Here is a 5,423-nt window from a genome sequence, read left to right on the forward strand (position 1 = left end):
GAATCCCAATTATTCTAATGTTGTTTTGTCTTATGGTTTCACTTATCTCTTGAATTCTCCCCAAGTGGTCCTGTAGTTGTTTGTCTCTCTTTTGCTTAGCTTCTTTATTCTCTGTCATTTGGTCTTCTATATCACTAATTCTTTCTTCTGCCTCATTTATCCTAGCAGTAAGAGCCTCCATTTTTTGATTGCACCTCTTGAATAGCTTTTTTGACTTCAACTTGGTTAAATTGCATTTTTTTTATTTCTCCAGAAAGGGCTGTTATTTCCAGATAGGGTTTCTTTGATATCTTCCATGCCTTTTTTGAGCGTGGCTAGAACCTTGAGAATCGTCATTCTGAACTCTAGATCTGACATATTACCAGTGTCCGTATTGATTAGGTCCCTAGCCTTCGGTACTGCCTCTTGTTCTTTTTTTTTGTGATGAGTTTTTTCGCCTTGTCATTTTGTCCAGATAAAAATATATGAAGGAGCAAATAAAATACTAAAAGGGTGGCAAAGACCCCAGGAAAGTGTGCTTGAGCCAAATCAGAAGAGACCCCAAATCATGGTGGGAGAGAAAGGGGGTAAAAAGAAGTTCAGGGAAAAAAATTTTAAAAAGAAAACAAATAAGGAAATAATATAAAAAAGAAAAATAAATATACATACTAGACTGGTAACTAGAACAGAGTTACTCACTTAATTTTGAATGTATTTTTGTCTCTTAGAAGAAATTACCTCCCCAAATTTTAAAGAATGGAAAACATATATAAGAGTAAACACAATGAAGGGATGGAATATGACTATTAAGATGAAAAAAATGTTTTTTAAATTTCTAAAAAAGGAGTTGATATGTAAGTTGGTTGGGAGAATAAAGAAAAAAAGTGGAGAGGATTTGCTCAGGCTGGAGAGTAGAACAAGTCCGGCGGTAGATTTAGGATGTAGTTTGATCTATTAGAAGAAGTTGTACCCCAAATTTTTTAGAAGAAAAAACCCTATATGTATACCAAAACTGAAGTTAGATACAATGAAGGATAACATATGACAATAATAATGAAGGTTCGAAAAAGATGTTTTTATTTATTTGTCAGAGAGAGAGCGAGCGAGAGCGAACACAGGCAGACAGAGTGGCAAGCAGAGTCAGAGGGAGAAGCAGGCTCTCTGTGGAGCAAGGAGCTCGATGTGGGTCTCGATCCCAGGACGCTGGGATCATGACCTGAGCTGAAGGCAGCTGCTTAACCAACTGGGCCACCCTTGAAAAAGATTTTTCTAATGAAAAGTATTGTTAAGTTAAACTAGTTATAAAACGTTAAAAGAAGAAAGGGTAAAAGTTAAAAAAAAATTAGCAGGAGATAAAAAATAAAATTAAAAAAATTAACTTTGCAAGACTAAAGTATCAAGAGGAGAAAGACATGAATTCCGTGGTTTGCTTTCTCCTCTGCTTTAAGCTTTTCTCCTTGGTAAGTGAACTTGGTCTTGGCTGAATTTCTTGTTGATCTTCTCATGGAGGGGCCCATTGTAGTGATTCTCAGGTGTCTTTGCCCCAGGCAGAATTGCACCACCCTTTCCAGGGGCCAGACTAAGTAATCCACTCGGGTTTGCTTTCAGGAGCTTTTGTTCCCTGAACACTTTCCATAGAGTTCCAGAGGTCGATAATGAAAGTGGTAGCCTCCCAATCTCTGGCCTGGAGGAGCCGAGTGCTCAGGGACCCACTCCTCAGTGCGCCCTCAGAGAAAAGAGCTCAACCATTCCCATCCCCTGGCCTCTGGCTGCGCTCAGAGCTCACCCAGGCTGTGACCAATTGTCTCTGTCTCTGGCACACAGCTCCACCTGGAGTCTCCGAAACCCTTAGATCCCTGAGCTCTTCTGGGGGGATCTCCCTGGATCTTGTGGGGACCCCACTCACAGAGCAGTGGCCTGTGCCATGGATTACGGTTCAAGGTAACCCTGAGTTGAGAGGTCACTCCTCGGCTCTGTCTCTGTTGCCGGCTTCCTTGCTCTAATACCTGTGAGTTCTGTGACACTCAGACACCCCCATCCTTCTGGGACCCTGCAGGACCTGGAGCCACGCCATCCCCACATGGGCTTCACCCCAGTTTAGCCTCTGGAGCGATGTCCCTCAGTGGACATCACTTTTAAAAGTCCTGGTTTTGTGTTCTGTTGCTTGCCAGGAGCCGGATCCTCCCCCTGGGGTCTATCTTCCTGTCGCTTTAGATTCACTTCTCCATGGGTCCTACCTTTCAGAAAGTAGTTGATTTTCTGTTTCTAGAATTGTTGCTCTTCTTCTCTTCAATCTCCTGTTGGATTTGTAGGTGTTTGGAATGGTTTAATAAGCTATCTGGCTCATCTCCTTCTACCTGATGTCATCTCAGCCTGATGCTTCCCCTCCATCTTGACTCCTCCCTCCCTTCGGATTGTTAATCTTTGTACATGTTGAGGAGTCAATTAAGTAATATAAACCAAAATCAGAGGATGTATACAGAGCGAATTAACAGACATGGAAAGATAAGGCACAAAACAATTACGTTACTAAACATGTCCAGATCCCCCTGTTGGCCGGACTCTGTGGAAACTGGCTCCATACCAGTGTCCTTGGGGTTGTGTCGTGAGGGAGACAGTTTGTCCTAGGATGAGTCCTACCCATAAACCCGGTAGTGGCATCTGATGGCGCTGGTCTTTGCAAACCTGGGAACCATAGCGAGGATAGAAGTTAAAGGAGAAGAGAGCTTCATGACAAAAGACATTTGTCATGTGATAACTGAGGGATAGATTGAAAACACATAAGGAAAATATGTCAATTCTGAAACTGCAGGTGAAGAAAAATGATGAAGGAAAGGCTGAAAGAATAGCTTTGATCCTACAGTCCAATTATAGTCAGGTGAAAGTGTTTCCTGTGTCAGGATCAATTGTATGAGGGGACAGATAAGAGGAGGATGGCCACATTGGCAGATGATTGAAAATCACACCCAGTGTTGGGTTTTGTCTGATGAAAACAATTGTCCCTCACAGACAAGAAGTGGAAGAAATGCGAAATCAGTTGCAGGAGTCTGACCTCACCTTCAACCACAAGGTAACCTGAGTTGTGTCCAACACACTGACCCCTTGGTGCTCCCTGCAGGTGATGGTAGTGGCCCTTAGAGCCCTGAACATGGGCTTCTGGTGTGTTGGCTTTTTCAGATTGCAGTTGAGGAAAGGAATGCTCTGGCTAACTGGGTAAGTGTTTTCCTTTTCCTCATCTTCGTTTGGGGCACAGTCGGGCACAACTGAAGGTGGGTGTGTTTTTCTGCCGCAGATGAAGGCTCGGTATTGGGAAACAAGGATGATGCAGCAGAGCAGGGAGAACGCCTACCTGAAATGCAGGTGTGAGAGTTTGACGTGTGTTTTTAACGGGTATTTGGTGAGGTGACGGCTATGCTGTTTATTGCCTAGGAGAGGACGTGGTGTTTTAATTCTTAGAGATGTCCATTCTTTTTCTGTGTTTAAGACTGCGCATGATGAAAGGGGAGATTCTGCCTGTGGGATCCATTAGGCGGGAACCGATGCCAGGAAGGCCTGAGTTGCAGAAGCCTGTGTGGCAAGGTAGGGAGCACGATGGGAAATGCAGCAGCCTGATTTCTGCTGTGAAATCACACGGTGTCCTTCCTGTTCCTGTGGGTGATCGCTGTGTGTCCTGGAGAGAATCACAAGCCTGCAGGTTGTCTGAAGGGGTGACAGGAGGGTGCTTTCCTTATATGCCCCCAGGCAGCAGGACACTTGCCCCTGTGACAGGTGGAGCTCACGCCGCTCCACACCTTTCCACCTGCTACCCCCTTCAGAAGAGCTGAGCACGAGAAGGTGCGAGGCGAGCGCCCTTCCCACCTTGACTCAGCGGTCAAGTCTTGGGAAAAAAAAAAACAACTATTTGTGAAAAAGGGCATTTATTTACTCATTATGGAGGTTCCTATATATATATATATTTTATTTGTCATCCATAGGACCATATTCAGCAATGAAATATATTTTACTCCTCTCATGTTATCGGTGCAATGCCATAGCTTTATTGCTCAATCTGCCTATGATTTCTTTGTTCGTGACTATACAAATGTCAAAGTCTGTTTCTTCCCTGAAATGTTTATTTGTTGGCCAGTCACGCATGCTAGGTCTCAACTGCAGGATGGACAAATGAACCATCCACCTGTGGCCTGAGAAGAGAACATGGGCTGTTCATTTGAGGTTTTGTGGATGTCACCCATGCAAGGCTATTCTCACTTAGGTGTTTAATCTATGAAGAGAAAGTGATCTTGTCTGATGTGTGTTGAGCACCCCAGTTTTAGTGTTGATAGCCAGTTGGACCCCGAACTGTCCACACGTGATGGATTACTTACAGAAACACTGGAACCAGGGCCCTGGAGTGTCTCATGCAAGAGGTGACTGGTGTCTCTCTTTGCAAAGGAGTCACGGATGAAACCCTTTGATAAGGGACACAAGTAACCCTCTGATAATGGACCCAAGTGTGGGAAAGAGTGCAAGATGGGAGAGGAAGGCATGGAGGGCAGGCAAACCACAATAAACCTCTGACCTTTGTCTGATCTAGCATCTAGACTGGTTCCCAGGATGAACAGCAGCACTAGCCCTCAAAGGGACCCAGAGATGCATACGGTAAGTACTTGGGCATTTTTAGTTGTGTCTGTTTCTGAAATGGATTGCAGTGTGGACAGGTCCCTGTCCTGGCCTTGTGGCCTTGGTGTGTGTCCTGCGATCATCCCTTTCAGAGTGCACACTGTTCACCCAGGAGCCTCCCTGCTGCTCCCTTAGAGATCTTCAAATTTGTGCTTCCTCCCAAAGCTGTAGATGCTTTGAGACACGGGATGGTAGGATGCTCACCTCATGCGTGTGTGTGTGTGTGCGTGTGCGCACGTGCTTGTATGTGTGTATATAAATAACTCGAGGAGGATGACATCTAACTCCACAGTGAAGTCAGCTAGTCCGGCTGACTCCTTGCAGTTTGCTTTCCTGTGGGAGGAGGAGCATTTTTAGTATTTGGGTCAGAAGACTAACCTGGGAGGATGTCTGCAGAGGTCCTCAGATGGAGAATGGGAAAATCCAGGACTGCGTCACACTTGTCCAACATGCTTTGGGCAGCTTGAGTGTTTGTGGAGAAGGTGAGCTGTGACCTCCCGTGCGTCCCATCTGAGTGGATGAAGACGACAGCTGGATTCCTCCAGTTGGCCCCTGGGTGAGATGATGGTGAACTGTGGCAGGTGCCAGGTGTGTCATAGAAAATACGCCCTGTAGCAGCATCCCTGAAGAGGGAATCCCAGTGACTCTCTGCAAGGCCCACAACTCACACGTGCTCCAGTTGTGCTCCCATGAGCGGGTTCTGATGGGGTTTGATGGCTGTGCCAGCTCATAGCGTCTCTCCCCACCCATCCTGGGAGCATTTCCCGTGCTCTCCAGACACACCG

At 45.6% G+C, this 5,423-nt stretch overlaps 1 long non-coding RNA gene across 1 annotated transcript; it reads left to right on the plus strand.

Moving 5' to 3' along the window:
• The first annotated feature begins 3,168 nt into the window (after window positions 1–3,168).
• Window positions 3,169–3,487, plus strand: LOC116584017. Its single transcript, XR_004283012.1, has 3 exons — window positions 3,169–3,192; window positions 3,272–3,339; window positions 3,464–3,487. It is a non-coding gene; the product is annotated as an uncharacterized LOC116584017 (long non-coding RNA).
• Window positions 3,488–5,423: the final 1,936 nt, after the last annotated feature.

This window comes from Mustela erminea, unplaced genomic scaffold (assembly GCF_009829155.1).
Source record: "Mustela erminea isolate mMusErm1 unplaced genomic scaffold, mMusErm1.Pri scaffold_48_arrow_ctg1, whole genome shotgun sequence".
Taxonomy (NCBI): Eukaryota; Metazoa; Chordata; class Mammalia; order Carnivora; family Mustelidae; genus Mustela; species Mustela erminea.